Genomic DNA, 23,279 nt, shown 5'->3' on the forward strand with positions numbered 1-23,279 from the left:
TTCCTAAGCTTCTTGGACTTCTGTCACTCCTCTTCACGCCAGCTCTATTTTTACCTCTTCAGGACCCTGTTAGAATCCAGCAACCCCATTCCTCTGCAAACTACAAATTTCGGCAGTTTTTGCTGTCCCCTGTTGCAATTCCTGTTACTGTTTAATTTATGCTGAGGTTTTTTCCCTATTTGTTAGGTCTTATTCCACCATCTTTTCAGTTCTTTCCTAAATTATTAAGTGTAGGTGTCTGCTGCAGGGCTTGGGGATTTAGCAAGAGTCTCTCATTAATATTAATGGTGGTCATGCATAAATCAGTGTTCAGCATAGAGAAATTTTTTCCCTTCTTTTTTTGGTGAAGGGTATATGAGTGTGATCAACTTTTTTTGATACCATACTAAGAAGGTTAAGAATAATGCCATTTAAATTACTTCTCATTTAAATACAGAGTAGATATACTCTTAGATAATACTAAGATGCCTACATGTGGTGCCACCTTGTCATTTCAGTGAGTAAAAAAGATTTAGTCTCAACTTTTTCAATTATTAGTTGTTGTGGTTGTTGGTTTATCAGACTGAAAGTCTCAAACAGTGAATGTCTCCATTCAAAGCAGAAATACAGCACAGGTGCTACGGAAGTATGAGCTGTGCTTTCATCTTCCTTTCACACATACACATCATCTCATTCTGTCCCTCACCTTAACTCAGAGGGACCTTCTAGTGAATAACTGGAGAGTTTCATCTCTATTATTATTCAGGGGTTTTTTTGCCTCACCAGGGCCCAGTTACTCCAAATGGGAATTGTGGTTTTGGCTGTACCCAGTAGTAACTGCATTGGAATCTAATTCCTTATTTCACACAGAACTGCCATCAGCTGGTAACAGTTGCTGGGTCCAGCTGAGATTAATTTGAAATAATATGCCAAAGTTTGAGGGATATTGTAGTCTATTTTCAAAGTTTTCAACTAAATAATTCCTCATAATTATATTAATCTAATACCATGTCTATAATCTGTGTTATTTTCAGGACATTCTTTCCAATCTAAACTTCTACAGGCTGAAGGTAGGAACAGGTCATGCAGAAACTCTTATAGATCTGTCTGACTTTGATGTGGAACCTAGGGCTAATTGCATTTGACCCTTACTGCTTTGGGGCAAATCTGAACTATCCTAGCTCTAAAGCCTGATTATTTTCTGTTTGTACCTCAAAAAACTCATGTGAAAATGAGAATTATGTTGATTTCTATAATTTTAAAATACATTTTTTTCTCTAATAGTAATGACAAATGGAACTCTTGATATTTTCCAAAGCATCTTACCTCAGCCTTAGTAATTTTTTCCAGATTTACCAGATAGTTAAAACTATTGGTAACTATAAGACTTGACCTAGGCCACATGAATACGACTGTGGCACGTTTTTGTCAGAACACATGCTCAGAAGAATATCTATTAGTCCACATGTGTGTAAATCCAGATGCACCTTCACTACCTTTCTGGCTCCAGGGAGCCCGAGTGGTTGGTGGGAACTTGGCCAAGTGGAGGTGCAATGGTTGATTATCTGTCCTCTCCATGAAAAATTGTGAGACTGATTGAAGTCAGCCCTCAGAGTTCCCTCGTCCCAGATCAGTAGCAGTAGCTGGTTTGCATGAGCACTGAAAATATCAGCCATGTCTGAATAGTACTCAAATCCAAATTACAATTAAAAATTTAATTACAGCAATGCAGTACAAAGCTTTTTAATGTCATCGAGTCAGGACTTTTCACGAGAAAATATGCACTGATGAAAAGTATATACCAGTCAAGTAAGGGTCTAAAATCCTATTAGAAATCCCGTGGTTGCTCAAAATCTGCAAAATACAGCTCTCCATTTTTCTGCTTCACCTAGTTTTTCTATAGTATTTATCTACCCTACAAAAACTTTTGGTGAATTGTTCATGTTTATAACAGGCTTTTAAATGTAAAAGAGCATGTAAATCAAGTGTCTTTGTGATGCACACACTGCTAACAGCGCTTAGTATGAAAAGCTTCCTGATCTCACTCAGAGCTTGCCTGCCATACCTCTAAGCTTCATTAACTTCTGACAGTTCTTCCTGCGTTAAGATCTCTTTTTCTTTGTGTAATCATGGTCTCTAAATGGTAGGTATAATAATTTTCCATTTAGAAAACACTTACATGTGAACATTATTAGGATTATATGCTTGAAAATGGGGAATGTTATTAAAATATTCAAGCAAGTATTTAAATGTAGTCCTAACATTAGTTATCTCTATATTTTTAATCAATGTAACTACAGAATTTGATTTTTCACGTCTAGTATTCCCATCTGGGTTTTGACTCAATAATTATAGTTGTAGCTAATTGCAAATTCTATATTTAAGTTGGCTAGCAATTCCTTTATGAAGGATTAGAGTGAGCTCTCTTTCAGAAACTTTTGTATCTGTCTTATTTACAGCAGACATCTGATTTTAGTCAAGAGATAGCCCTGTGACTTTTTCCCAAACATTTCAATTTCTGATTTGGTTGTAATACAAAGTGTTAAGCATTGTAATTTCTGTTCTCTTTTCTTGTATAATCAGTGTTATCAGACAAAGTACACATCTCTTCTAATCTGTCTGAAGCTGCTGGTAATGTTCTGAGAACATTCTTCACTTTTAACAGTGATTATGACAGTTGAGGTGGGGATAAAGGCCAGAGCCTGCACAGACATACATGCTTTCCTCCCCATTAGTCCAAGAGGAGGCAGGTGTGCTCATCACTGGGACTGGAGACACACTGGAGCCCTCCCTATAAACTCCACCATCTGACCTATGTCCACATCCTGTTCTGCTCATGCTGTCAGTGAAGCAAGTGAGGTAGGAGTTCCTGCATGGCTCTAGCAATGCTCCAATGATTTTCCATGCACTTATTGTTTCCCCTGTAGATGTATGTTCTGAACTTGTCTTGCAGCCCAGCTTTTCTCGGGCAGAACAAAGTAGAATAAGTAGTGCTGTTTAGTCACACTTGACAACCCTGTCACTAGCCTGGCCACAAAAAAAGTGGGTTACCCTGGGGGTCAGATAGGCCAGAGCCAAGCATTTACCAGAGACAATCACTGGGCATCTGCTTATGATTGCACTCAGATGGCAAGTAGCTGTGCAGAGGCTGCTACCAGCTGGAAGGAATTAGGGAAATATCAAGTGACTCTAAATTTTGCAAGGACCAGAGTTACCTTAAAGCAACAGGTATAGTAGAGCAGAGATATCAGGGCATAAGTCATGTGAGATCCAGGGATTTACAAAGCCTTTGTGGCAGCATTATGTCCAGTAGAGGTGTGAGGAGAGTATTGATTCTGCACTGGTATCTTAATATTGGTAGAAAAATACCAGAAGGAGCCTTGCAACTATTCATATTGGTGTTTTGCTTACTATTATAAGTTACAGGCCAGAAAATAAGTTTTAAAGCCCATTTTAAGATGAAAAGTCAAAACAGTTCTGGCAACACAAGTAATACGGGATCCACAAGTCAGAACAACTTCTTACTTGTGAATTTATTAAAGGAAACTCCCCATGTGGTCCCCCACATGAGCATAGGAAGTAGAATACTACCCACGCTAGGAAGGATAATAATGCCTTCTCTACAAATGTAAGTGGGAGTGAGAAAATGGGTTAAAGCCCAAACCTGACAATAGATTTAACTGAAAGCATTTCTTTCGTTCTTGTTGTGTGTGCACTTGGGAGACCGTGCTGCTCCAAGGAACACAGAAGAGTGCTAAGAAAAAGAGGACAAGGTGCATCCATTCCTTCTCCCCTTCACGACTCTTGTCCAGCAGTAGAAAATGTCCCAAACCCTGAATTTTTCACTTCAACAGAAGGGCAAATATATACAATAGGAGATAATCAAAGCCTATGAAACAAATGTAATGCAATCAAGAAATTTAATCTCTTCAAACCTGTGTAGGTAGTAACATACTAGATAATCAGGACTCTTATCACAAGTTTATCCTGCTTTTCTGTAGAATTTGTCTATTCTTTTTTGAGACCTTATTGACATACAATTTTTCTCTGTTTTATGCATTTTTACATTGGTCCTAATTATGGAAGGGAAGTCTACCTGCAGATATTTTACTTGTAACCATAATAGATATTTCATGACACGCTGCTCTTTCCATACTTTTTTGAGTCCTTCACTACTTTTTCATTCCTGATTCCTGAACTCACCATCTGCAATCCTTTTCCAGTAAATTATCACTTAGCAATGTTTAATAGTAAGTTTAGTGATGTCTTTGTCCAACTCATTACAAACAAATATATTGAGTTATGTGGTGCTTACTTCCCGGGTATCCAGTCCTCCTTTGATACGTAGCCTCCCCAAACCTAGACATTTAATTTTAAAGAAACATTTAAATACATGTTTCATTAAAATCAGTACATCAAGAGAACCTTTGCACATTTGGCCTTCAGCAGGGAGGTATCTGCTAGATATTATTGTACTTACAGACGAAATCAAGTCAGAGCAAATGTTTTAAACTGGCCTAGTTGCAAGTCAGGGGTTTTATAGGTTTTCTAATTTCATTTATTCTTGATTATGTATTTGCTGGTTTTCATTTGTACTGGAGCATCATTACTTAATGTTTCTACTATACTTGAGAGGTGAAAAGTAATTTAGCTCAGATGTACATTTACTGTAAGTGTTAAATGCTCTTGCTATCTCCTGTGGGTAGAGCCTGGACATCCTTAAATCCATGTATTTAGCAAAGAAGACCTCTTTCAAGAGATATGGATTTATTTCCTATGCTTTTTTCATTGATGCTGTTTTGGAAAGATATCAGCACACTAAAGGAAACAAAATGTTCAGCTCACAAATCTAAGGGGAACTTGGAGCTGCTGAGACACAATTACTTTGGTATTTAAGAGGGATAAAAAAACCCCTTAGAAATCCTGTTTTGAAAAATTAAGAATAAAGCAAGTATTCACTTTCCAACCAAATACAGTTCTTTCAGAAATCCAAATGCCATTTAATTTATGTAAGTCACGGGAGGGAGAGAATATCAGTCAGAAGCCCGTCCACGCTTGCTGAAATCCACAGAAACCTCCTGGAGTGGATTATGCTTCACGCTGGGGAGTGCAGAGATGAGGGAGGAAGAATGTAGAACAAATGTGTAGTAGAGAAAAAGGGAATGAGAAGGTGGAAATATAGATGTGTGTGTGTGAACCTAGGTCATTGTTACAGAATAGGGAAAAGAACATCCAGTACGTGGTTCTTCCTTGGCATTACACTGGTAGCAATGAGAGCTTCATCAAGATGGAGGAGGTGGGGGGGATATCGATTTTTTTAGAAATATGTGAGGATAAAAGTAAAATACAGCAATGCCTGGAATGAGTTAAAGTTTTGGCTGACATTCATTAGCAAGACTGTCGTTAATATGCAGTGGTGTTTTTATCTCTGCTTCTGATAAATCAAACCATGACTGTGAGATTTTACACAGTGCATGATGGTGCACCGCATCACCAGATGAAACTTTAGGATAAATTTTCATTTTGAAAAGTGAATTAGACCCTTAAATATCCCAAGAAACTGATAGAGCCCATTATCTTGTTTATTATTCAGGTCTTTAAAAAATCCCTTGATGCAGCAATAATTGCTTGCCTGAATCAACTGAATTTATGTAAAACAAATTTTCAGCTACTTTCTTGAAAATATTTCTCTCAAGCCTATTACACTAAATGTCATTCAGAATAGTCCCAAGAAACTTGGAGAAAATTGCCTTTTTGGTTTTTTTTCCCTAACATACTGCAACTACTCTCTTGCAGTTTTATGTCCTTGTCATTTCACAAAGTATTAGCTGTGGTTTTCTACTGAGCTGCCATTCTTAGCTGTATAACTATTGCATAAGCTGCGTGGATACATATTTGGAATTATAAAGTGGGATGGAGAAATCAAGTCAAGTGGTTGGCATTCTAGGCAGTTAACAGAATATAGCACTAGAAGGGATGATATTTGGTCCAGCCCTCCAGGCTCATTGACTTCGGCAATTCTCTCTGTTCATGGGCATAAAAATTCTCTCAAGGTCACAACCAAGGTTAAATCATGGGAACTTCGAAATGGGAAACTTTAAAAAATACTTCTGAAAATAAAACAAAGGGTCTACTGAAACTAATGGGAAATTTTCCATTGACTTCAAAGGCAGTAGAATAGAATCAGAGCCATGAAACTTCATACATGGGAAGGGAATCCGTGACTATGATTTTGTAGTATTTTCTCAAAATTATACATTTCCTATTGACCACCTTCTTTTACCAATTTTAATAATTTCTGGCTTCTCTTGAAATAAAGAATATAGTCGTGCAGCCTAGTGCAAATAAACCTACCTCAAAAATATAGAATATAGGAAATAGAGCATTATAGAATTTGAATATTCAAAACTAAGCAATAAAATAACTCACAGTAAAGACTTTTTAGCACTCTACTAACAACATCAATATTAATTTTGTTGAGAAAGCATACAGATGATAGATGTTATGATGACATATTAGCATTTGACATGGGGAAGAAAGTTACAGTGAAGGGATTTTTTATTTGTTTTTTTTTTTTTAAAGACGAAGAACATTCACATTCTCAAACTTCATTATCACATTGTGGCATCGGTTTTAAAAAATAAATATTTCTCCACAAATCTTAGATACATTTAGAAACAAACCTAAAAAGAAAAGAAAAAAAAAGAACCTTTTTCAGGTGCTAAGAATTATACATCCCCTTTTTATTGATTTCTTCAAATGTCCATGTCAACCTCAGTCAGACTTCAGTTTAAAGCGTGAAAGTATTATACAGTATGTTCACAGGCAGACAAGCCACTAAAAATGGCCATTTTCATCAAAGGAGAATTTGGCCCTGGAAGCAGAAATTCCTGAAAATGGGAGAGATACATTTGCATTCCTTTTTTCCTTGCTTTTTGAGCACATTTACATGAGTCTTGAGAAGGACTTTAACAGGGAGTTATCGTCTTGAGTTTGTCTTACATAGCTTTCTATGACCATTTCCACCAGAAAATCAATCCTAGGAATTCTGAGCTTTGAGCATGAACTCAAAAGCTCTCCAAGTGACTAATGTGAGCAACAACAATTAATGACACTTGCAATAATAAGCCTTCTCATAGCTGTAATTTGCAGAAGACTTTATTGTAAAATCCCAAATAATAAATGTATTTTAGAAAATCATAATATTTGAATCAAGAGCACACCAGGAACAGAAAAAGAGGTGATTTTTTTGCTATTGCCATTTTTTGTCTCCATGCGAGGACTAAGATGGCTCATTCAATCCTATGAATAGTAAAAAGAGTTGCAAGAAGTGGTGAAAGACAGAAAGGTTATTTAACTTTGGCACAGAGCTGTCCACATGATATTGTTGAATCAAGGGATTGGGGTAATCCCCAGCATTAGCAACGTGAGGTTAATTTTTTTTTGCTCATGTAGTAAAATAACTGCCATGAATTCTATCATGTCTCATTCAGGCCACATTAAAACCTGCATGCTGTATAATCATGCTGTAATTAATCCATATGAGTCTCAATATTCCAGGTTTATATTTCTTTTTCTTTCTTCTGTGCATATTTGACATAGTATGTGCGGCTATTCCTTCTGGCTTTCACTATGCATTTTCCATTCAAAACCCAAGAAGACAAATTCCCTCTGCAATTCAGAAAAAGACAGACTTGCAACTTTTCAGCATTTAAAAAACTTTTTGTCACCCACTGTCAGAGAACAAGGTAAAACCAGCATGGTCATTTTAATAGTTGGCGCTTAAAACAAAGATGGATTTGAATAGTTGCCTTGTCTTTCTGCAGTGTATGTTTGTGCTGTTCTGTCACACAGCACTATAGTTTTCAAGCTGTCTTAACCACAACATCAGGGGAAGTTGTGTGCTTGTTTCCCTATATCCTTGTAAATCATACTGTCCATTTACATGCTTTCAAGAAACAAAATAATTTCTGCAAGTGCTTTCATTAAATTGAGTTCCCCACTGGGACACCAGTCTTCTTCCCTCTACTTGCTTTGAATGACTGTCTGAGGTTGGGAGTAAAGGCTAAAAGGAAAAAACAAACCAAAATAACAAAGGTGGAACAGTCAAACCTCAGGCCATTAAGGGCCATGTCTTCAAAGCCGTGTGACAGAGCAGAGAGGACATGTGGTTTCATTGATTGAATGCAGACTGAGAGACTGAGAGGAACTTGTAACTTTTAATTTTACTTGTGCTCCAGTCTCTCTTTGCAACCCTTAAGCAAACTTATTTAACTCAGCAGAAGATCTAGCATTGTCTTTTGTAGAGTCACAACACCAACCCCAAAGGCCAAGGCAGATTTAGGACACACTTTGAGTTGTACTCATTCTGGTCTGCTTCAAGGGGGCAAGAAGGCATCCTGAAGGAAGCTCAGAATAACTGCCCAAACTAGTACAATTATGTGTACTAAATCACACACTTATGTGTGATCCTAAAGCCTTTGGCCTTACTCTTATATCCCATATATTGGGTCTTATCCTGCATTTCTTGGAAAAGTCTGAGCTGCTCAAAAGCTGTGCCAGAGCAGTTTCCTCAGTATGTATGTTTACCACAGGTCTGTATGCCATTCACAGCTGAACCCAAAACAGCAGCCCAGTGTCTCAATTTCTCAATCTAAACTAAAAAATAAAAAAGCTTTTTGGAATTCAGGAGGAGGCTAATGATGCTTGTCATGCCGTGACTTTGCAAGGGATCATTAGCTAACCCTGGGAACAAAAGCAGCTGAAGCACAAACTCTTATCTCCCCAGAGAAAACAGGGAGGGATTCGCAGCAGGAAGAACAAACCGTATATCAGGTCCTAGCCAAGATATGGCCTTCCAGTGACAGGTTTGCCTGCGAGAGCAGGAGTCTGGGCTCTGTGACCCAGGAGGTCCGTTCCAGGCCCACCTTGCCATAACAGAAATGAACCAGGGAACTAGCTTGACTCCTGCTGACAGCCATCTGGTCAGAAGCACAGTAAGTGCTGCTGGTCCAGGACAGAGCTTCCAAACCCCAAACTGGCATGAGAAAATGAGTGCTAGGGTGAATATAACTGACTGTAGCTGGTATGAGCAAAAAAAAAAAAAAAGCCTTCAAAAAGCTAGCACATGACCATATGAGGCCCAACTGTCTGATTCTTTATTTTGAGAAAGAAAATCTAAAACCTTAAAAATTTCAAAAAAAAGTGTCAGGAAAGGAAAATGTCCCCTATTTCTATGAGGATACTGGCTAAATGAAGTCTGTGGTACTGCTCCAAACCCTGTTTCTTTGCCTGTTGAACACAAGCAGCAGAGAACACTTCATCTTGTTAATTTTTGTTACCTTTGTAGTGAGATATCTGGGACATCCTATCCGCGCAACTTGATGGAGAATGCTGTTTTTAGGTGCTTCGCTTCATTTTACCTTTTATTATGTTCAGGAGAGATAGAGTTGTCATAAATATTTAAGTGGGAAGCCAGGTAGGATAATTGAATTAATCAGTCATATTTACTTAATGCTCATATTGAGTTTAAGAAGCACATCCACTGGTGCTATGTCTGATTATAGGTTCTGACTTGCAACCTGATTTTACTGTGAATCTTAAGACATATAGCATGTCTTCTATGGCATCATCTCCTTGAACCAGTGGGTCCAGAAGTACTTAAGCTTGTCTTCCCTGAGATGCAAGACTTTGTGATTATAGGTATGAGGATAAGGATTGCAAATGTAAATGCTAAGGGCTGTCCAGGCCACCACAGCATTTCCAAGAAAAATTAATTACTTCATCAATTAAACAGCACCATTTAGAGGTGCAGGGGTATTCTACTTGCCATAAATTAGAAGGATGTTGTCATTTTCCATCCTGTCATTATCTACTGCTTCTGACTGTAAGGTAGTTTTCATTCTAAGAGCTTGCCACAGAAAAAATCAGTGTCCACCAAGAAGAGAGAATGAAGAGTGGAGTTTTCTTCTGTCAGTGGAGTGACACTAGTCTTGCCAATCTCCCCTTTTAGAAACATGCCTGACTGCTCCTGGCTCAGTATTTAGTCAAAGACTTGCCATCAGGAAAGAGAAATCATCACATGCACATTGCCTCATCTTCACGCCGTTTTGGACTCTAACTGCTCTTAAGGAATAGCTTTACATTGCCACCTCATTTTTCACCATACTCATAGCCCATTCTAATGACTGATGGCTGGACACTACTGTCCTAGTCTGGATTAGAAAGGATGATGAGAAGGTGAATAATGATGTGTACAATGACATGTATGACTGTGCCAAACAGATCCCGGGGTATAATTATGTTGTAGGAATAAAGCAGTGTTTGAACTCTCATGGCTTTGTTAACACTCTGAGATGATGTTTACTATGTCCTGCAGTAACTGATGCAAAAGCTGACCTGACTCCCTGAGAGAGAGGCTTAGCAAATACAACATGGAAAGAAAATAATCTTCTGGGACCACAAATTTGTAACTTCATTTTTTTTAGAGAAGAAAATAAACAATCCTTGTTTGCTGTTACCAAGAATTTACTAAGTGCCAGTACCACAGCTGTCAAGAGACCATCTCTGGATTTTATTTATTTATCTTTAGATAAATAAATAAAAAAAATAGATTGCTTAGAAAATAGGCTTTAAAAATTGTGATTGTAATTACTCAGATTAACAAAGGCAGAGAGGAGTGAAAGCTTTTGGAGTGTTCATCCATAGACAGGGGAAAGGGATTGATCAGAATGGGTGTCGATGTGTTATGGGTGGTGATAGAAGGAAATCAGACACAGGATCAGAAGAAGAAAAGATACAGTTATCCTCTGTTTTTGTTTCTTTTTATCACTATATTTATTCTGAAATTTTTTTGTGGTGTCTAATTTAGAAAGGGAGATATTTTTTCTAAACTCTCCTTACACTGAAACACAAGCAAAGTTATGGATTCTATATGTTAGTGGAAGATGAGGATCTTTCTAAATATCTTACCTCAAAGGAGGTAAAGTGGATGGTGAGCCAGTCTTCCTTCAAAGGATTGGGTTTGACGACCTTCCCAGCAGTCAAAAAGAAAATGACATAACCTAGAAAGTTCACAGACTCCATATAGACTTTATATAGCAGCTGATTGGATGACCTCTTTCACCAAAGTTTCGCTGAGAACAAAGATCCTGTTTATATCATTCAAAGAATACAAATGGAATAGAAAAAAGAAATACATTTATACAAAAATTAGAGAAATAAAAATTACAGGTGTGTTCTAACTCAAACACTAGATTCAAAACAGTCTGAGTTTCAAGGCAATACAATTCTATATACAGACACTGCAGCTTGGGTTTTTCTCTATAGGAAAGGTGCAGAGGTCATTGAAGAAAAGAATCCAAAACATGATTATATATTTCAGTTCTTTCTGCAGTCACTACTTCACTCTATAAAGTTTCCAGTCCTCTAAAGCTAAAGGAGAACATTGCTATTTCGGGAACCAGAACTTAGCCCTGGAAGCACATTTTTGCATCATCATTTTACCATTTTATTTTCGTACTTGCCTTAAAACCTCATGGCTTTAAAAGCAGAATAGACTGGAAAAGAACTTTTTGTTACATTTGGAATGCTCAGGAGGAAAAAACAATTGCTTGATAATACATTACTTGGTCAGTTTAGGTTTAACATTATATTTATGGTGATTAGCAACTATTCAGAATTTCAAATTGCAGAATTTGAGCTGTTTCAATACTTTTTAGTGATCAGATACATTACTGGATGGCACCATATCTAATTTCCGTCTCAAATACTCTGCAAATGTAATGGACAGGTCCATGCAAGCTGCATTTCTGTTGTTGTGCTCAGTCCCTAGTTCAGACCATAAGATATGACTGACCAAAACAAGCAGTTCTCAGCTGAGACAGACCAACAGTCCATCTATCTCAGTGTTTTGTCTCCAGCAAAGACAAGAAATTGTTGGAGTTGCTTTTTGCTATCCAGTTTCATCTTGTACACATCCAGAAGTGCCTGAAACAGCGTAACTAGACATATTATGGGGTGCATCCCTTTCTCTTCTCTTAAAGGGAGCCTGTTGAAAGACTCATAAATTGCAAAACCCTTTCCACAGAAATTTTCACTATCTGCTTTGTAAAGGAATATTTTTTGTTACCTGTTTTACAGACACCTTACTAATTTCAATGAATCTCTGTGTCTCTTGGTATTCAAAATATGATTTTCATGCAAGAATTTTCCTAATTCAATGCTTCTTGTTAGGCAGTGTGTGTCAGAAGCTGCCCAGGTGACGACTGGTATTTGCAGTTAATTTGCTACAGGTACCTATTCAAATCGCCTTACATTTTCTTTTGTTCCAGTGCAACTCAGTGATTTGTGGGAAGTGAACTCAGAAAGTGACCAGAACAGCCACAGTGAATGTGTTTAAACAGTCAGTGCTTAGTCAGTCCTTATCTGTACTCTGTGCTTTAAAAGTAGTTGGTTATTAGTAATAATAATGAATGCTATTGCTTTGACAAGATTTCCTCCTTCGTATATGCCCTAAGCAGAAGATTTGAATAATTATTTTTTTAAAGAGGGCTAATGCTTGAAATATTTTCAGTGAATATAGAAACACATTTTTTTTTTTCTCTCTTGAATACAGGATGGTTTTCTGCTTCACTGGAACAGAGGAGGGCAATATCTCCCAAGAGACTCAAAAGCCTTGAAGGTAGCTGCTGCCAGGGTAGGTTAGTTTGAGCATATGTTTGGATAGAGCATGTAGCAGCATCTCTCAGGATGTATGGTATTAGGAAATGCAGTTTATTTTGATTCAAACAGGAAGGAAAGAATTTCTAAAATAATACTTTACAGTAAACAAATTCAACTGCTGTGGGCTGAACTCATATGAGTCAATAAGTCTTATCCATTGGAATAACTGTAACTTTTATTTTTTGTCCTTTACTGCTTCACAGCACTTTTTGAGTTAAGGTCAGCTACTTGCTGAAACAGTCAGAGATGTCTAGATAGATTTGGAGTGAAATGTCTGATAAATTCTTGCCAAATCCAAACTGAAGGCATATGGGAGTGGTGGTGATGACGGGTGAAGCCTCAGATGACTTCCCCCCTTCATATTTATTCTAATCCTCAGTGCCACTTTGTTGTCTAAGCTGTGTATTCTGCATAACAAAACACAGATGCAGTAGCCCAAAGCCAGAGGTGGAGTAAAAAGGGATTTTCACTGTAAGAAAATTTTCTTTGTGTAGTCAAAGCAACATCTGCAGTTACTCAAGTTCTAAAAATCCTTTTTCCAGGCTGCTGTCCATCTCTCCATAAAGCAGAGGATTTTGATATTTTTCCTCATCTGCTCTGTTTCCACATATGCATGTGCACATCCAATGTATGCAATGAAACAGGAAGGTGCAAGCCCATGCCTGCTGTTATGCATGTAGCAATAGCAATATTTCCATGGCCATCAAAGTTGATTTGCTTTTTAGTTCCCTTGTTTTATAGCACCCTAAAAAAAAGGAACATGTAGAGATCAGAATGGATGACCAGAGGTAAAATTGCTGAAAATACCATGGATTGCATGTAAAGCTAACACTGCCTTTATACCCTACATCAATGGGTTACACAGACTATATGCCTTATTAGCAGAAGTCTAAGTAAAGAATCTGTGCGTTTAGTATGTAAAATTTTGGTGTAGACATAAATCAAAATCCAAGATTTCCCATACTTACAGAGATACTTGTATTAAGGGACCTACCTCAGTCTTTAGTCCATAGAAAAACCCATCAGCAAGCCCCTAAATCCCATAGCAGACATTTATATAAAGATCATTTAAAGTACCCAGAGGTCTGCATAGAAAACGTGAGTGTCTTCTTATTTGATTCATGCAGTGACCTGAATAAATAGAGTGCTCGCAAACAGAAGAAAACAATAATTGCATTTTTGAGCAGGCATATTTTGTTGCCTGTAGAACAGCTTAAAACTCCATCTCACTTTTTCTTTACATATTTCTCCCTCTGGCCCTCTCTCAGGTTTTGTTGTGCACTGCCTCTCTGCCTTCCTGAACTCACTTGAGATGTCTAGTTTTGTATAAGCTCAAAATGCTGATAATACTTTTGTGATTCCTTGCAATAACAACTGTGCTGAAAAGTAGCACAAGGACACATATTGATAAAGACTCTGCTGCCTGGAATGATTTGGCATATGTCAGATGGAATCTGCATTTGAGCTGAAGGCAACTCCAGGCTTCTGCACCTCTTAGGACTCACTTAAAAACTACTGAGAGGGTTTAAGTGGTTTGCGAGTCTCTTGTTGGCTGTCTGCACATGGCTAAAGATCACCCACCGTGAAGCATTAATGGCAGAGGACTATGGTTTTTGCTTTACTATTGGTAGGTGTCATTTGTGGGCCTCCTGGCAATTTTGATTGACTGATGCAACCACACACAGACCTCAAAGGTAAAGGGGAGAAGTGGAAAAACAAAGTAGAATTGCATTCTGTGTTCTTTTCCATCTTTGTCAGGATTAGTTCAACATAAAGGCTTTGAACTTCACAGTTGAAATAAGCTTAGGCAAGCTCTTTCAAAAATGTTTTAGAGCATTTATTGAGAAAATATAATGACAGAAAATTCAGGACAGAGTACCAGGGCTTTATTCTGCTCTGAGCTGCTTCTTCATAAATGCACAAAGATGGCAGGCTCTCTCTTGTGTATGTACTCTGTACATTGTGGAGAAAATTAGACCTATAGCCATTATTGTATCCTCTTTTCCCTGTTCATGGTCAGAGGGCTTGTGATTCGGTATATCAGGGGAAACTCTTCACAGAATATTCAGTCCTACAGTCATCATGATGGGGCAAAAGAAAAATTGGCTGGAGCAACACATTTCCAGCTTCTGGAAATGATGTCCATTTGGCTCTGCTTTGTCTTTGAGCACCTTCTGTCTTGGCAGCATCTCTGCTCCTTCAAGGAAACAAGGAAGACTGAAAAGTGACTTGAATCATAACTGCAGATGTAAACACCATTTAATCTTCTGCTCTGTCTCTTGTCCCCCAGGGAACTGAGCTGCTGTCAGAAATTAAAGGCAGATAGTAGTTTCTTGGTTGATGTGAACTGTTGCAGTCAGTGTTTAAACATAATTGGTACTCCTTCATCCTGCAGGAACAGTCCTCTTGCTGGCTAACACTACCTGTATGTATTATTTTGTGATCTCTTAAGAGTTCTCATGAGATTCTTGTGGTTTTAATTCCACAGCTGAGAATAACTGGGTTAGAAATGTCTATTTACTATTTCTAGCTTGCTCTTATTTCTATTTGTACCTAAAACTGAAGCTGCCCCATGTTAAATTCTATACCATGCAGCCTTCTTTTCTCAAAGAACTTCTAAGGTTAAATGGGAGATCTGAATGGCTCTTGGAGAAAAGTAGTAGTGTACCCTTTCACTAAAGAAGAATCAAACCAGAGCAAAATGCCAAAAAGTTTGCTCTCTGTCAGAATCAAGACCTGGGGAGGATTCACATCCCCATTGCTGCAAAGAAATTCTTTAAACTTATTGTATTTTCTTCAATCCTTTTAATCCTCATATGTATACATTCTTAGGATATGTGCTTGACCAGCAATACTGAAAAGAGACAACAGGACTCCCTCACTGAAAATAGTTATTATTATAGAGTTACTGGAATCTTGAATGACAATTAGCAAAAAACAAATGGCAGAACCAAACAAAAGTAAGTGAGGCAAAACACCTGTTAATGGTCTGTATCATTGGTAAACTCTTCTCTCCTACTGCCTCTGGTGTTTCTTTCCTCTCTGTACTCAGAAAAAACATTGGTTTTACTGGTGTCCAGTTAAATAGTGTATGAATGTTTTTCTACTGCCATAAGATAGCTACAGTTGTACCTATACCTTTAGTGTTTCATATTACTGATTTTCTTTCTTTTTTTTTTTTTATTCTGATGATATGTGGGAACATAAGTTGTTTCCTGTATGAAGTGCTCTGTGTCGTATCTGGAGCAGTGAGATTATTGCACTTTCTCCACCTGTGCATACAGAAAAGTGTAATTGGATCCCTGGGAAAAGATAACAAATCCAGATCCCCAGGTTCTTTTCAGGCACTGTTGATGCTGAGATATTGTACAGTTGATAAATAATTCAGCTATTTAGCTGAATAGGGATTTCAGAGGCTTAGCCGTACATTCTTCATCTATTATTTTAATAACTTTCCCCTTTTCTGTTAACTGGCTATCTGATGATGTAAGAATTTTGTTTGATAACTTTCTTTTTGCCCATAACAGAATGTGTCATATAAACAAGATTTGTTCTGTATCTGGGGCAAAGCTTTTGTTCACTGGCCCCATAAGTGACTACACCATACATGACAGGTTCTCTGAAGCAGTTAGGAGAGAAAACAACTTTATTAATCTTTCTTGATAGCTCTTTAGCAGTGTTTATGGAGTAGTTCTTAGAGCTGTGAAGGAGGAGCATGCTAAGTAATATTAAAATAGGAAGGAGAGATCTCCATCTGCCTTTGTTGGAAAGAGGAATGTATGATGACACTTTCAACTTTATTTATATCAAGGTGCCTAAGAAATTGAGGGGCAGCTCGTGCCATATTTTCTCTCCAAGCCATATGCTACAAATATGGAAGACAAGAATATGACAGCCTACGCTCATTTCCCTAAGATCCTAAATGAACGATACCCCACAAGGTAATGTGACGCCGTACAGGATCTCATCAATGATGTAGCAGCATGCAACACATTTAAAATGTGTCAAAATGTTGTCTCCAAAGAAGCAGTGTTTAGCCACTTAGGTCACTAAAAGCAGCTTTTTCAAATTCTCCACAGACGTTTTGCCAGGCTGCCCACATATCTCTAAATAAAAGCAAACTGTTTGCTTCACATTGTAGAATAATTTATAGGTAGGGACCAATTTGCTTGCAAAGAAACAGCAGGTTGCCATCATTTTTTCTTAACACAAAATGCATTATGCTAACCATAGTACAGAATGTATGTGTTCCAAAAGGGGAATTATTTGAAATTAATTTATTATTATTAGTTTTTCTCAAACAGTTATGTCCACTTCTGTCAAGGAAATCTGTAAGCCCTCTGGAAAACGGTCAAGAAGGCAAAGGAAGATTGTCTTTCTATTTCTTTCACTGTGTTAAGTGCAGCTGTCCTGAGGCACATAATTCCAAAACAATTTTCATGGTTTTAAATTGTGGAATGTAAACACTATTTTACAAACACTTTTATGAAATGGAAATGTGTCAAAACTTACATTTTTGGGTAAAAAAGTCTTTTTTTTATTCTTCCCTATCCATTTTTCTCTCTTTGTCTCTGGTCACAAAGGATCAGAATACATTGGACCTCAGGCACATTTCCTATTGAAAACATTATCAAAACTGACAAATCTACATGCAAGTTTTTGGCTTCAGTAAAATAATTTATTTTAATGAAAATGTATTTTGTTGAAATGTTCCAGATAGCCTCTCATGTGAGATTCTTTTCATCTGCCATTTCCAACTTTCTCAATCCAGCTTCACATCATCACATGGTACATTGATGAATTTATGGAGTCCTAGATGAGATCCATCAAAATTATTTCACCTAAGATATGAGAACAGCTTTCGGGGATGAAAGACCAGGAAATTAATTTACTGTCATACTAAATAGACCATTCTCACTGTTTGAGAAATTTGTTAAGTTTTGAACACTGCAGCATTAGACTGGTGAAAAATTAGAGTAGGCCTTGGGGCAAGGTTAATAAAGACACCAATATCCCTTTGCTAGTGGGTGCAATACTCCATTTAATATGAGTCCTGGAGGTGATCATCTGTTCCTCTTTGCCCACTGGAGTGAAAATATCATGATGGTCACCATCTGGAGTAAACTTTCAACAATCAGCAATTTTATAATGAAAGCAGGGATATTTCATTATAAAAAGATGCTTGGGCTATCAATGACTTTGGGCTGCCTTGAAGTACTACCCAACTCAGAAGTTCACATTGGCTAAAAACCTGAAGATCTGCACCTTTTCTTCTCCCTTGTGTTCTGTGAGGGAGTCCTGTCTGCTCATGCACGAGCAATTAAAGATTTTGCTTTTTAATTTGCTGTGTGCATACTCATTAACTTTTACTCATCTACAATTAGTTGAAATACTAGGTTTGGCTGTTTCATACATTAGAATTCAGGACTCCACAGGCAGGACATTCTTAGTGGCAGTTTTCCATTTCTAGAACTCCTAAAATGAAATTATGAATGAAATTGGGTCCATGCAAGATTAATTAATTCAGACAGTCATTCAGATCAGACTGGATGGCATGAAAAATCGAAAGATGAATTTGGATGGATATATTTTCTATTAGATGTTCTACAGTATTTCATTTATGGGTTTTATTGTTAGAAAGTAGTCTTATTCTTAAGAATATTTAATGACAAAATTTATATTTACCGATGTGTGCACAAGCAAGGACAATTTTTTTTTTGCCACAAACTGGAAATGCAGATGTTTCTGGGTGCTGAGGTTTGTTAATTTTCACAGTCTGGTGGAGTTGCAACATCAAATTTTGAGAATAACTTCCTTCTGTTACAAATCAGTAACTGTTAAACACAGGAATGAAGATACCATTAGTCTAGGTAGTCTCCACACCTGAACTTTGGCACTTCAACACGCCTTTATGGAGGAGTCTGAGGAGCTGAGCAGGTTGTGTGGCACAGCATGGTGCCTGACAGGATGACTGGCAGCCTTGAATTCATGGCCCCACCTGAGACATTAATGCAATTGATCTTGTAGCTATTTCAGCCCTGCTTCCTGGAGTACAGAAGTGCTCTAGTGTTTATGTCTTGTAGTAGGTTCTCTCTCCTGACCTGTTACTGGTTCCTGTTAATCTGCACAAGAAAAAAAATCTGTTCTGAGTTTTTTTTCCCCAAAAAACTTTTTTCCATTATTTTTTCTCTTTTCTCTCCCTTCCTCTTCCATGTCTCCTCATGCCTATGAAGTAATTTCACATCTGTAGTAACCTACAAGTAAAAAAATCTTGAACCATGAAGCTGGGAATAATGTTTTTATAAGAATACATGAACATTGATTTTCCCAGTAACAAAGTCCTATACAACTCAATTTGTCAGGTAGGTAACAGAGACGCCATTGAACAAGTCAGCAGTCACAGACAGCTTCGAGGAAGAAGTGTGTGCATGTGTATGTGGACAGACAAAGTGGGAAGAAAAGAAGTCCCCCGTTTATTTATCTATTTATTTGTTTATTCGGGGGAGAGAAAGTTTCCTGCTGGCTTAGCTCCCCCTCCTGGCAGTCAGGAATTGGGCTGTATCAGAGTCCAATAGAACCTGTACACTACCCAAATTGCCAAAGACAAAGCTCTTGTTCATTATAATAGCATGCCTTTTAAAAGGGGATTTCCTGAAGCCTGCGTCCTTCTGGGCAATGTGTCCACATAATAATTTGCAGGAATGTAGCTAGAAAGAGAGAAAAGGCTCGGAGGACCAGAAGATTACAAAAGAACAAGAAGGAGAAGGATGGCATATTATGTCTTTACATCCATTGTTGCAAGAGGTACCACTCTCTAAATTTTCTCCTGTCTCCACCAAGGCAGATACAAATCAATTTCACTTGCATCCTCAGGCTGCCTGATCTGAGGTTTTGAGAATAATTATAAATTCAAATTGAGAGGTAAAACCAGAAATATCCTGATCAGAGTGGAAAAAAGCACAAGAGTTCAGTTGTATACATTTGCTGAATCATTTTGCTAACAATATTGCAAAGACATTAATGCCTTTCTCTGCCAAAATAGGCTCATATAGACTTCACTGTGTCTGTAAGAGTGTACAGAGACACTTAAAGTTTCCTTCCTATACTAGCTACTGATCATTATCCTGTCATCACTACTCACTTTACAAGAGGGCGCCAAGGATAGTTTCTTCCTCTTTATCTCTTTTACTTCACCTGCTTTTCTTCGTCCTTGCCTCTTCTTCTTACATAATACACACCCACAACTATGAAGGAGCCAGAATAGAAGGCATGCAAAAGGGCTTCCTATAAAAGCATTTTGATTCCTTTGGGTCATTTTCCCTGTGCCTTTGATGCAGAGATTATAGGCTCATATTAAAATTTGAACACAAAGTTCAAACCCAAGTAACTCACAGAGAAATATATACAGTAAACTATCACCCAAGGCTCCTAATCACTTAAAAAAAACCAAACCAAACCAAACCAAAAAAAAAAACAAAACCGAAGCACTAGGATTTTCATTTATGTGTAGATATGAACTCTATGTATATGGAAAAAAGGGATTTGTCAGGTATTATTCTGTAATTTTTCTTGTTACCAGTTGATAGAAATACAAGGACATTTTTCTTAAGCACAAGGAACTCTGTTCTGGATTTCATAGGAATGGAATTAGATTTGTTTTCTGTTTGTCATTCAATTCCAGACGTAATAGCCTTGTACTTACTGTATGTTATAATTATGTAGAGTAAGATTATGACTTGATTATAACCTTGGTCTGCAGTTAAGCCAAGAAAGTTTATGCCAAATGGTTTAGTGATAAATAAGAGTCACTGACTAGTAATAGTGAAAAGAATAAGTATGATCATTTGGTTCTGGTTTTTCTTGCCTTTCAATTTAAGTTGCATGACACTCAGGTCCAGATAAATGGATGAACTGCTAGGAAAAGTGGTGGTGAGTGGTTAAACTATCAGAGAAAAAAAAAAAGCCTTGGATTACTATGACCTATTTTTTATTATTTTCAGTATTCCTTGAAGGAAAGAATAGCCAAATATTCTTAATGTTATTCTCTCTGAAAAAATTTATAGCCTTAATGTTAACCATGGTTAGACTAATGAAGAGAGACAACCTAGCTTTAGGAGCACTTCAAAACTCTGTGCTTCTAACACAGGTCTGTAAGTATTCATATGCAGGATTGGCTCCATGTGCTATCTTCTCCCTTTATTCTCTATTATCTTCCCTGAATATTGCTAGGTTCTCAGGTAGCCACAGGGACTTTGACTGCATATTTGGAAGCCTGCAGAATGAAAATTGGGAAGGATGGTTCTGAGGGCAGCTTTGGAGATTCTTTAGACACCATAGGCAGAACCAGTGAGACAGTATACCAGTCAGTGAGGTGGAAAAAAGTTCCATAAGTAGACTGCTAGTGAATTAATTTTTTTTCCCCTAAATATCACAAATTTATAATTGAACAGCATTTCCAGTAATATATTTATTTCATGACTATGCACAGCAGAGTGACAAGAGCTGGCAGTTGAATGGGTGATTCTGACCCGTAAAGGTGCGACTAACAAAAAACCTTCAACATTCCCAAATTGTAGACATATGTTTTAGCTTTTAAATATCTTTAATCAAAACACCTTATCTTTTATCCAGTGCACAAAGCCAGAATTTTTCTTATCCAGCTAGCATCAGTTATGCCAAAAGGGAATTTAAAGAAGGCAGGTTTGAAAAAAGACAGTGGGACAAAAATGTTGATCAGAAATGCCTCCTAAGTTATGAAAAGAAATATTTCCATTGATTGCAGGAACTACTAAGCCAAATTTTCAGACCTGACCACCTAAAACACATGATATTTTCTCATCTATTTCAAAGTGCTTTTCTCAACTTCATTTTATCATTCCTTAAATCCTAATGGGATTAAATATCCTGGCTGCAGTAAGGCAGGAAATGTCTTACACACTTGGAAGATATAACTTGTGTCTAAGGAGGATATAGTGAGAAATAATAGCAATCAAGTGTACAGGGGAGGAAAGAGAAAAAATAACCAAATTGGTCATGGACAGATGTGTTATTATTGAGGCATTTGCTCGTTGATTTCTTTAATTTTAAGTTAATTGTGACACTTGCCTTTTTCTCTTCCTAGATTGGTTTATTTCTGACTTCAAATAAGGAAAGTTACTGACATCTATAGCTTGTGAGTCAACTGCCAAAATTTACAATCACAATAGCAAAGGACTGCCCTTAATTCCTCCACTTCCAAATTTCTACTTCTGCAAACAACCAGTAAATTCAGCTCAGTTCATTACTTGCAGACATACTGAAAGCAGAGAACTTGCTTTAGGAAGCCAGCATGACAGGAATGGAGGGGGGGGGGGGGGGAGTTAAGTGACTCTACCTGCCTTCAGTTTTGGCAGTTTGCTAAAGGAAAAACTGCTTATGCTTTTCCAGCCTTTTGGAATGTAGAGATGATGGTTTTCCTTCACATAGTTTCTTTTTTTTAATCAAGCAGGTTTCCAACTCTTCAATCTTTTTAATGTCTTTGGGGTAGAGATTTCCGACACAGAGACAGAACTCACTTTTGCATTAGGGTCCCTGAGATTTGCTGAAAAATACACCATGAGCCCTACTATAAGTTAGTATTAAGCAGTAGTAAAAGACTACTGAAGTAAAACCTTTCCCAAAAAAGTTATTTAAGTACCTTCAGTTTTATCTTTGCTCCCTCCTTCTTTACTTCTGCCACACCACAGTCAACCCTGAAGTCATAAATATCTAGTTAGATATGTCCTCGTGCTCTTGCTTAGTACAATCAAAAGTAGTCCGTTGTACATATAAGCTGTACTGATTTTTATTGTATCAGTGTATTAAGGACTGATATCTAGAGTTTAGGATATTTGCACCAGTAAAAGGACTGCCTTTCTTACCATTACAAGGGAAGAAATCATTAGGAAAATTTTAACAGATTTCTAATAGTAAAATCCATGTAACAAGAAAAGGAGAGAAGCTCCAGAATCTAGTTAAGTGACTATGCAATCAAAGCTCTTTTTCCTAGAGTATCTAATGAGAGGTGCTGTGTGCTTGACTCAATTTGTTTGAATTGTTACTGAAATCTTTAATTTGGGTGCCACATTTACTTAGGTGAGAGGTGCACTGGCCAGAGTACTAGAATGAGGTGAATGCATAAATCAGTTTTAATATGACAGTCCCTTCTTAGGAGATTCCCTGCAAACCAGGAACTGCAGCTGCCTGTGGCTGCATGTTCTCAGCTGGGCTTTCTATTACACCCAGGAGTGAAATAAAACCGAATCAGTAACTGGACTTACAATCGGAAGCGAGCTTAGTGCAGGGTATTGGCTCTGTTAGGAGGTACAGGCTGTCTCTCTCTGATGATGATGGAAAAGTGACAGAACAATTGTTATTACCCTGTGTGGTCCCAAGCATCTCAGAGGAGGCTCTGCATATCCATTCTCATTTTAAAAGGAGAGTGTCATGATGGATCAGAGCACTATGATCTAGATGGGAGCCAGGCCATATTAAAGGCGGATAAACTGTCACACTTAGGCTCATGTTAGAATGTAATCCTGTTAAGAGTTTCTCTACAG

General features: G+C 37.6%; 1 protein-coding gene across 12 annotated transcripts in view; it reads left to right on the forward strand.

The window, feature by feature from the left end:
- Nucleotides 1–23,279, forward strand: part of FLRT2 (fibronectin leucine rich transmembrane protein 2) — a 66,813-nt gene that overhangs the window by 29,904 nt on the left and 13,630 nt on the right. For 2 of the 12 annotated variants that reach the window (XM_042048311.1, XM_042048313.1), the window contains exon 2: nucleotides 12,596–12,676. The exons of 8 other annotated variants lie outside the window; for them this stretch is intronic. The gene's annotated coding sequence lies outside the window, so the exon portion shown is untranslated. The remainder of the gene's footprint in view (nucleotides 1–12,595; nucleotides 12,677–23,279) is intronic. 2 more of the 12 variants (XM_042048312.1, XM_042048314.1) reach the window with 1 other exon arrangement.

Source organism: Corvus kubaryi, unplaced genomic scaffold (genome assembly GCF_017639235.1).
Source record: "Corvus kubaryi isolate FWS band 111438036 unplaced genomic scaffold, C.kubaryi_AGA036_p1.0 66, whole genome shotgun sequence".
Lineage (NCBI taxonomy): Eukaryota > Metazoa > Chordata > Aves > Passeriformes > Corvidae > Corvus > Corvus kubaryi.